The sequence below is a fragment of the Gekko japonicus genome, unplaced genomic scaffold (assembly GCF_001447785.1).
Source record: "Gekko japonicus isolate JY-2015 unplaced genomic scaffold, Gekko_japonicus_V1.1 scaffold2855, whole genome shotgun sequence".
Classification (NCBI taxonomy): Eukaryota; Metazoa; Chordata; class Lepidosauria; order Squamata; family Gekkonidae; genus Gekko; species Gekko japonicus.
In genome coordinates, this window is record NW_015172097.1 from 32475 (window position 1) to 43778 (window position 11304).

An 11304-nucleotide genomic window follows, 5' to 3' on the forward strand; every position below is an offset into this window, starting at 1 on the left:
ATGGAGCATATGATCTGCTGCTGTATGCATGCAGACTAAAATGTTTTGAGACAGCTCCCTGGTTGCTATGGTGGCTGTAAAGTTCTGAGCAACTCCAGTCAGAGGGACTTTGGCATGAATGTTGAAATCTCCCAGGACAAAAACCCTTGGGTACCTCAACCTCAGGCCCAAGACCACCCACTGATAGCTCATATAGGAAGACTGTTGACTGGCAGGGTGAAAATCTCAAATCTGGCCCATATCCCCAATATTTTTTCTTGTTTAAAGTTTAGATTATGGCTATATGCTTAGTGTTACATTTTGCATGGTTTACTCAGAGATGCTTTAATACTCTAGCTCATTTACTTATATGCATAACCTTTTGTGAGATACTCCGACTTACTCATTTTTTACGTTTGTGTTGTTGTTTTTCAACTTGGAAAGCTTTAGAATCTGCCTGATGAATAACTGGAAAGAAGAATATCATTCTGACAGACCAGTGACTATTTCAAAGTTTTGTTGGCTTATGTTTTGCATTATGTTCTTATCTTGTTACATTTTGTTCAAAAAAAATAATGACATCTTTTAAAGTTGGTGGTTTGAAAATGATTGTGGAATAATACTCTTCAAAAATACAGAGACTCTTAATAGGCAGACTCATTAAGAGACAAACTCCTCCCCTTCCCAGCAAACTTTCAGCCAACTAAACAATTCTAATTATTGTACTTGATAAGCCAGTTAACATCAGTGGCTTTACAAGTATGCTTTTGTAATTTTAGCTGAAGGAGCAGAGGCTGACTCTGTTTGACACGCTTTATATTTCCCCCCCAAAAAAATCAGAATTGACAATGTTCTGTCATTAGGCTACAGCACCTCACAAAGTCTTATATTTAACCACAGCAGCTCATCACCGATGCAATCTCAATGCTAGGCAATTTGTGAGTGAACTTGTCACATTTTTGCTTCAGATTCCATTAGGACTGTGGGTCTGTCTCGCTCCATTCTCAGGCCTTGCTACTATGTAGGATTAAACTACTTTCCAAGGTTGAATAAGCCACCATCTGTCTGTTTTGCATGGTGCTGTTAGCCATCCGGGAGGCTCGTCCCTCAGAGCATGTTCCTACCATATGTCACCCTCAAATGATCGGCCATGCCAAGACATTTGGGGGGAAATGACTCAGTCTAGCTGGAAAACCCTCTCTAGAATTCCAGAGGAGGTTCTCCAAGGCTGTGCTTGTCAAACTGTTAAGTCCTGCTAACCTCCTGTGATACCCTTCTGCCTGGAACTTCAGAAATATGTTGTCCAAAACCAGAAATCCATTCTTTTGGGGTGATGTAACAATATGCCATTTTCTAGCTGCAACTCATGCAAATATCATCAGCCAGAAAATGCATCTTAAAAGGCAAAATAAGCAATTGCAAACCAGGCAGAATTATGTTCATTCTCCTAGCCAAAATTAATGTAAAAAACACAGCACCAGTCAAACTTAAGCCTTGACAAATCAAAAGCACAACACAAAACAAACTGTAATTCAATTAAAAAGAAGGCAAACCTGGTTTTTAGTCATACAAAACAGACAAATATCAAGTAAAAGGTATACAAATGAATGTTTTAATAAGAGGCATTGCCTGCCATACAGCCTGCCTCTGCACCAAGCAGAGAGTGCTTTGTTCAGACATCATGAAAGACTCAATTTGTCCATTGTAGGCATGATCACAGTTTGCTACTTTCCTTGCTTGTTCCCTACATTACTCCACCCCACCCCTGACCCAGGAGTGCAAGTACAACTGAAGTCTTCCTGCTTTTGGAAGCCTCAAATCAAACTCCACTTTGGCATGATGTCTGAATGCCCAGACCTGAGTTGTTTCCATTACGTGGGATACTGCACTTTTAAAAAAAGGTGGGCCATCATGTTGTGCTTACTGATCTCCTGTGGTTTGAAATTTAGAAGCTAAGTAGAAATACAGTGTCAACCTAAGCACAGCAACACCCTGCAAAGTCCACTTGAATTCAAGGGACTGAGATAGGCTTGCCAAGCCCCCGCTGTGGGCGGGGGAACCCCCAATTTTCAACCCCCTTACCCACTTTTTTGAAATCCAGCATCGGGGGGACAAAATGGCGGCCGGAAGTGACATTCTAGGATTTTAGTCCTTCAAGTCTGTATTCCAGAGCTCATTTAATTTTTATTCTTTTATTTGGATTGGGACCATCTCAATTACCATTCTTCAGAATAACTGCTTCACAGAATCACACTGCAGGAACATGAACTAAATTTCTATCAAAATAAATATGTAAAATGAGAATACCTTTGAAAAAATGAAGGTGAAGATTTCAAACATTTTTAGAGCAATGAAGCTGGTTTGCAAATGCCCTCACTGTACCTTTCCTCTCCATGGTCAAGGTCTAAAAATACATGTTTTGGTTTTCTTTTTAAAATGTCTGGGGGTTTTTTAAAGCTAATAAAAGTGCTGACACCTTCAAGTGGGGCTGGTCTACCAGAATTACAATTGATCTACAGCTGCTTTGGAGGGTGGAGCCTATGATATTACACCCCTACCCAAACCGCATCTTCCCCGGGTCCCATTCCCACATTTCCAGGAATTTCCCAACCCAAAGTTGGCAACCCTAGCTAATAATGCAATGAATGTACAGTAAAAGCACACATGTGACAGTTTAACAAATATAAACCTGGCAGGGGACGGTTAAGCCTTGCATCAAAGCCAACATTTGATTAATCAACACTATCAACAAATTGCGCAGTTACAGACAATCAACTCACCCTACAGTTGAAGGATATGCTTTGTCGAGTTCTCTGTTTGTATCACAGCATCTTCACACAAAATGTAATAAAAGTTGGTTAAACATTTCTTAAAAGTACACAGCCACTACTTTGCTACTTAGTAAGGTGATACAGCTAGCAGAGTATGACAGAATTCAGTGCTATGAAAAGTAAGAACAAAGCAAACTGTGCCACACTTTCTAACAGGAAACCAACATGGATTATCATTAGCAGAATTCACAACCAATGAAATCTTTAAAAATGTGGAATCAGTACATGAAACTAGTCTGGTCCAGAGAAGGAGGCAGTCAGAAAGATCAACAATGTAGGGCTCTGGAGGCAGCTTTTCAAAGCCAGAGAGATTTTACTCTACTAACATTTCTTCTCTTTTGCTCCCTCCTCTTGTGCCATGGCTCTAGGTCAAAGGAAAGGGAGAACCAGCTGCCTTAAGCCAAACACTGAGCAGGTTTGCTGCCCTTACTGTTGTTTTGGCTTGAGCTCTTCAGACTGGAAAATTCAGAAGTATGATCTCCCAAGCTTTATAAATGCCAAAGTCATCTAAGAGGAAAATAGGACAAGGCCACCCCCAGGCAAGTCTGTACAGAAATCCACGGGCTGCAAGGAAGAACTACACTAAACACTGCAAAGGACAGACACTTCTCCATGGAAATTATTCCACAAGAACAAATCACAAGAAGCCAAGACAACAACAACAAGATATCGGATACAGACAGGCAGAGGAGGACATCTGGGAAATACAAAGGCTAGGAGTGGAGAGGAAGGCGGGAAAAACTCAACAGCTGGCACTGCACTTTTCCACAGGAATTATCAGCAACTGTTAACAAAGCTGACTGCTTCTCAGGGAACAGCATCTAGTTAGGCTTCTAAAGTTGTAGGTACACATTTAAAGTGAGCAGCTGGAGCCTCAAGGCTTGAAAGCCGATGCCCTAAAAACCCTGTTTGTCTGTAAGGTGCTACCAGACTCGAAGCTGGCTGTTCTACTGCAGAACACCACGGCTACCCTCTGAAACACTAATTATGGCACACCTAAACCATCTTCGTCTGTGCAACACGGTAACAAGCAAAGAGGGAACTTGCTCATCCCGTGCACTGGGAAGGAATGCCCCATAAATTGCCCTAGAAGGTTAGAAAGAGGAAGCATGCCTCATGCCAGCTTTCTTTCAGTGCTTCCTAGTGTGAAGAAACGACTGCCTGAAATCAGGACTTGTGACCACAGGGCACAGGGTCTTGCAGAAGCAGCACGGCACTCAGTCTGTTTATTTGTGTGTCCTTGGCTCCTGTCTGAAGCTTTCATGGAGGGAAGGACTTCTGTCCATAGAAGCACAATGTCGTCACCTCCCCAGTCCACTGTAGCCCATAACACACACACGCTCCGCATGCTGCTCATGGGGACAGGGAACACACAGGAAAAGCCTGGTGAGAAGTCAGAGGTCTGGTGCAGGAGTGAAATCAGAGAAAATTGTGCACACATCCCCTTTTACATGTGGAAATTTTAGCAGGGATCTAACCTAATATTTGGAACTCACAGAATCAAGCCAAAGTTTAAATGTCCCAATAATGTTTAATGTCAACCCAGGTACAGTCTTCGGCTGCTTTCAGACTTCATGTTTAACCAACATTTTGCTAGCATGTACAGGAACACAACTTGTTACTGGATTCACATGCATGTATTGCCAATAAAAGTCCATATGGTCATAAGAACATAAGAGAAGCCAATGTTGGATCGAGCCAATGGCCCATCTAGTCCAACACTCTGTCACACAGTGGCGAAAAATACCAGGTGCCATCAGGAGGTCCAGCAGTGAGGCCAGGACACTAGAAGCCCTCCCACTGTTGACCCCCCTCCAAGCACCAAGAATACAGAGCATCACTTGCCCCTGAGTTCCTATCTATACCTTGTGGCTAATAGCCACTGATGGACCTCTGCTCCATATGCTTATCTAATTCCCTCTTGAAGCCGTCCATGCTTGTAGCCACCACCACCTCCCGTGGCAGTGAATTCCATGTGTTAATCACTCTTTGGGTGAAGAAGTACTTCCTTTTATCTGTTCTAACCCGACCGCTCAACAATTTCATGGAGTGCCCACGAGTTCTTGTATTGTGAGAAAGGATGGAGTACTCTCTGTGTCAAAGTGTACTCCATCTTTCTGTGTTATACCTCTGATACTCTCTGTGTCAAGATGTACTCCATCTTTCTGTGTTATACCTCCGAGGAGGCTAAAGTATTCCATCTTTCTGTGTTATATCTCTGAGGGTGCCAGTCACAGTTACTGGCGAAACGTCAGGTTCTACAATGCCAAGACCATGGCCACACAACCCGGAAAATCTACAGCAACTAATGAACTCCAGCTGTGAAAGCCATTGACAACATATATCAGGAAAGGTTTGTCTGCATTAGGCTTTATAGAATACGGACTAGGGGTGTGCATCTGCAAGTTATCGAAGTCAGGAATGGCATTATTATTGTTGTTGTTGTTGTTGTTGTTAAATATTGGGAGTATTGTTATCATTCCAGAAAGTTGTTCCAGAAATATCAGAACAATGCTCCCAATACTGCTCTTCCCATACAAAATTTTGCAAATGCCTCTACTCAAGGCAGCAACAGCAAGGTCAATGGAGAGGAAGGGTCCCCAGCTGTTCTGTGGCTCATCAGCCCTCTAAACATTAAAGGGCCATTGTTTTCAACAGGAAGACCTAGACTCTGAACTCCAAAGGCCCGTTTTACCCCCACGGAAAATAATTGTCCCTTAAAATTTGAAGGGCAGATACAGTGTTAAATAGTTGGGGATGCTCTAAACAATGTGGATGCTCTAAACAATCAGACTCCATAGGCCAGGTTACTGTCCATTACTTTCAATGTGCAGTAGACCTGGCTTCCTGATAATTTCCATGGCTGGAGCAGCAGCTGGGCTTGTGTCGGGTTCCTTCACTCTCTCGGAGGCAACAGGGGCTAGGAGTGAGAGACACTGAAAACAGTGCCCCTTTAAAGAGTAAAGGGACACTGTTTTCAATGGGTGGTAGACCAGGCTTCCTAATTTGTAGCCCAGGTCTGCCTCCCTTTGAAAATAACAGCTAGTAAACGTAGCCTATGGTGCTCGAAGTTCAGGTCTTCATACTGAAAATAATGGCCATTTAAAGGGCTATCGCACTGTAGACGAGCTGTTAACTGTGAAAGGCTTTCTGAACTGATTTTGGATATTTCTGATTTTTGTCAGGAGAAAAATATTGGTATCTGGGAATACTGGGAAAGTCTTTCATAGTATCGGATACTGATACTGAATCAGAAGCATCAGACATGTATCAGCTCAGCAGTATCCAGTTGAGGACCCTGAGATGACACAGCATATGTGGCTAAGGCCAGAGAAAGGAATCATGGACACTAGAAACGATAGAGTGGGACAGATAGAATCAGCCAGTAAAACATAGCAGGCCTTCCACGTCACAGCAAAAATCCACACTGTCACTGCATTACGAATGAAGATGTGCAAAGGGGCTATCACTGGGCTCTTCAAATCCTTGGCAGGCCAGAGCCAATTTAGAGAGAAGGGCCATTTAAAAATAAAACACCCAAGTTTCATATTATGTTGCTGGTCTGCAGGGATAGCAAGCAGCCAAAACCTTACAACTGACTGAGTGTCATGAAGCAGACATCAGTGCTGTGTCTGTTTTATTAATAAAAAGAAACATTTTAGCACACATTTTGCAGTCAATGAGGAATGAATGCTGCAGTGACGAGCATGCGCATCAACGCACATACACCATTAACCCAGACACAAGCCAAAACAAGATTTGAGACATCTTTTTTCCTGTGTAGCTCCAATCTGTAACAGCAAGCCGTTAAACAACATGCTCTCCAGCCAGATGGCTTGAATAAAAAGAGCACTTTTTTTGTTAATTAGGAAATAAACGAATCTGCTGTTAACACAACATGTTACAATGCAAAAGACCAGTTTAAATTCTGGGTCACTTGGTCTTTCCAAGCAGGAACGCCAAGGATATTATGAATCTGCTTCCAGAGGCAGCAGTTTGAGGTTTTGAAAAGTATCATTTACTTTTCCAGCTAGTGAAACAGTATTTTCTAACACGTCCTATTTTCTTTTTGTAAATCACAAGACCAAACATAAAGAAAAAGGGAGTAATATTGTACAATTGCAAAAGCAAATGAGGAGAGTCTACCTAAGCTCATTTAGCCTGACAAGTTTGCACATCGAATTCCATTTAAATATTTGCCTCTCTTGGGATCTTCATGTTTGCAACATCGCATATGGTATTCACTCCCTGTTTTTAGTGTAAGTTTTGCACACTTCCTTTACTGTAGGATCTCCTCTCCTGAGAGTGGAACACAGTGACTAGGTCACCACAAATGGCTCTAAATATAGATCTGTAGTAGCATGACAAACCAAGTTCTACATATAATCAGAAAAGTTAAAGATTCCCAATGGGCTGACTTTATATGGAAACACTGAACAGGTATAGCTTTGCCCCCCCCCCCCCAAGTCGGAATAAAGAGACAGACACCAATATGGATTTAACAAGGGCCACTTTATTAATTATTTAATAACAACAAATACTAGTGAGGGGTTACCAGAAATGTACTGAGGAATATGACAGGTGTCAAACTCCTTTCCTTCTGGGCGATGCACCTGCTCCGATCTCAAGCCACCGCAGGTAGCTTTCGACCAGCAGCGTGGCATGTTCAAGAGAACCCCTGACCCACCACCCCAGAAGCAGCAAAGGTTCGCTAAGGTAGGCCAAGCCAGATTGTTCCCAGGAAGATCACCCCTTCCCGGCCTTGAGCCGCAAAGGCCCGAAAGCCGTTCCTGGAGGACCCTTTATTTCCTTTATAACAATGCCTCGGTGCTCACCATTTCCATCCTGATCACGCTACCCCGCCAAACACTAAAGTGACCATACTTTTTAACAACCCAGCCCCCCAACGCCAATAAACCAACACCACCATTGTCAGTGCAAGGTAGGCAAAAACACCCCCATCCACAGGCCAAACCGATGGAGGCAAAAAATTCCTACCTGGCTCCATGAAAAGGCAGCCGGTCAGACCTGCACTAAAATAGGGTGGGGAGGGTTGGCCGAGCTCTCCAACAGACTGGTAAGGCAGGGGGCAGGAGCCAAGCCTAAATAGGCTGGGCCTGCCCCCCGGTGGTATCTTCACTCTTCATGCCTCTCGCAGAGGCAAATCAGCCCCCCCCCCCACGAGCGCAGGCTTGGCGGGGTTTGGGGCTCGCATTCCTACACCACTGTAGCAAATAAAGCCACATCAATTTAAAAAATCTACAATACAGATGGTTCCCTCTTTGGGGACTGTGAACTTTAGATGAGGCTGTCTGCCCAGTTAGGGTTCTATATATGCTGTTAGGCTTGCCTAGGATTCAAACTCTGTACGCTGGTTTCCTTGGTGATGAAGGCTACAGAGTAAAGGAAGGATGAGGCAGGATAGTCTTCATAGCATCATCATGTTTCTTTGGGGTAGGCAGTCCACCAATTCCTTCTGGCCAATCTATAAATAATCCAGGTTCAGCTGGAGATTTTGCCTGGAATCCTTGAGGCTTTGCCTAAACCATGATCCATCTGGCCTTATGCTCAAATGCCTGTCCTAGAGTCCATGTGTTCCACGTCCGCTTCCCCTCCCTGAACAGATTATCTGGCTCCAGTTCTTCCTGGTACCAGTTGCAGCATTAAGGCTGATCTCCCTAGGACTTGTCACCGCAATTAGACCACTTACGTGATTCTTCCCTCCATCTTGTCCTCCTATGGATCTCTCCCAGATCCAGTCCTTATCCAGCCTGTATATGAGTTTCTGCAGCTGTTTAATTTCACAGGACCCAGCAGTGATGTGATCCCAGGGCAAAGACTGACCTGACTAATGACATGAAAAACCTCAACCTCTCCAAGGCACTCATAGCAAGGGGAACAGCTGCCCTTCAGGATACAAGTACTAAGCTGATTGAGACCAGGAGTAACAAGAGATGGAACACTGAAGGACCACTGTGGAAGAAGCCCCATTACCCCTAAGCAGCTGCAAGAGAGACAGATAGAGAATGTTCATTATAACAGATATTCAGAAGCTGCAAGAAGAATTGAAAGAAAAGATTGCAGGGAGGGAACCCAGGATTGATATTAAACTGACATGACTGGCACATACAGATAAACAACATTAATTTTATGATCTTCAATGCATTATTACAGGGCCCTGCTCAATGCTGAGCTGACACAAGAGAACTTTAGCTGTTTTGATGGAACAAATAAGAAGACTTGTCCTGGTGAGAAGGGGCTCCTTAAACCAAGAGTCCTTTCTCACTCTTTCTGAGGCTAAAGCAAATGGGTTGTGCACCAGTTATTTGAATTATTTAATATGACTGTATTACGATATGCTAAATATTGTGCTCTCTTATATTTTTATCCTATTGTACTTTTTCCCTGAATAGTTCATTCTACCATACTCGCTTTCACTAGCTCCATGCACCAAAAAGCACTCAAACAAGTCCAAACATAATCTATGTTTCCACCACCGTATTGCACTTGCATTAAGTGAGTGGATTTTGGGGGCATGAAGATAGCCTTACTAGATATTTGCCACTTCCTTTCATTTTACAACTTGATATGCACTTCTCTGAACAAAGCTGATGTGTCAGAGTACATTGTCCATCCATACAACAGCCTCAGTGACTACAGAACTGAGAGAAATGTAGAGCTTAGAATGGAGAGTACTTGGAATGCTTATTAAAAGCAACTGAAACCACACGTATCCATATGGACAGGAGAGCACTTGTGCACAAACACAACCTTGAATAAAATACAGATCAATTCTAGAAGCCTAGACAAGGGGGAGAGCACACTACCTCCAAAGAACTTGGAGAAAAAATTCACAATCCGGAGTGGACTGTTTGAACAAGTATGTGGTCAAGAAGCAATGGGAGTTGTGTTACTCTCTGTCACACATTAATCCTGCGAAGACACCAAATGTTCGCATTAATATAGCCACATTCAGATACATTATCTGGGAGATATAATACATTTTTCTAGGAATATATAATTGCTTTCCTGCTCTGAAAACATGACATTCCCGTGACAACAGCCACAGCGGAGCCAAACTTGTGTTATCTGTGCTATACAAATAGGAAACAAATGTGCACTGACTTTAAAAACAAAGTCCACAGATACATTATGTTAAGCCAGGCTCTGTAACTGTACTGTCAGCACTTGCTCATGAGCAAGCATGTCTCATCACAAATCACAGGACAGAAAGTACAACCATGGCTGTAATACCAGCCATAGCCACTGGAGGATCACAAGGACTGGTAAGCAGCATTCCCTCTAAGCTGAGTTAGTGTGAGCTAGCTCAAAGTTTTTAGCCTCTGGCTCACACATTTTTTGTCTTAGCTCAGGAAGGATGGCTCCAGAGCAAACTAATTTCTGCAGTAGCCAAATAGCTCGCTCACAACTTTAATGCCAGTGGCTCACAAAATAGAATTTTTGCTCACAAGATTCCACAGCTTAGAGGGAGCATTGCTGGTAAGCATCCTGGCTTCCTTCATTAGTGTGTAGCTCCATTCCCCCTTCAGGCCTTCCTTCTGTTTATTTCTGTTTCTCTCTCTCTCCCTTTCCTTGGGCTTTCCTTCATTTCATTTTATGCCCCTTCTGCAATTCTTTTGCACAGCAAGGAGGGAGATATTGCATTTGGCTCCACCTTTTGTGACAACCATTTTGAGTTTGGCCCTGCCTTCTGCATCAGCCCTTTTGGGGTGGCATTCACCACCCCCTCTTTAGACACCAAAGATGCCTGCAGGCTCTAAAAGGCTGGAAACCTCTGCTCTAGGTGCTAAAACAGAGTTTGAGAAGATTCTACCCCAACTTCAAGACTAGCTTAGCAATTCTCAGGCTGTCCCAGTATCAAATTCCATCCCTGAGTCACTCCTTGAGCCATATTCTCTCTCATCATTTGGCATCATATTGTGTAGTGGGAGCCGCATGGATCGACAACAAACAACGACGTGGTGCATAGCACGCTTTATTAGGCACACAACAAGACAAAGACAAACGGCCGGCAGGCCAACTATATACACACCTGGGGACCACCCCTTGGTCACCATTGGTGGGTTTGAATCTCCCGCCATGGCTCCCATTGGTTCCCCAGTGGAGGGACTAGGATCCTAGTCCCCATTGTCTTCCCAGACTGAAGCTCGGGTATATGCGCTGACCTCCGGTGGCGGTCAGTGGACACAACACCCCTCCCCCCGTAGTCCGGAACCACTCCTAGGTGGCATAGTCTTTCAGGTACGCTGGGGGCTGTCGCACCCTTGCCGATCGTCTGGGGCCCTGTGCTGGGGCCACCTGGGTTCCGCCCTCCGGTGCGGAAGCCGGCGGTGGAGCTGGGGCCTCGGTGGTCTCCAGCTCGGGTTCTGGGGGCCCTGCCTCTGCTGTCGGGGGCTGGCTGGCCCGCAGTGGGTCCTCCAGCGCGGGCATGGTTACGTCTGGGGCCTCGAAGGGGTCCTCGTCTGCCGCTGCC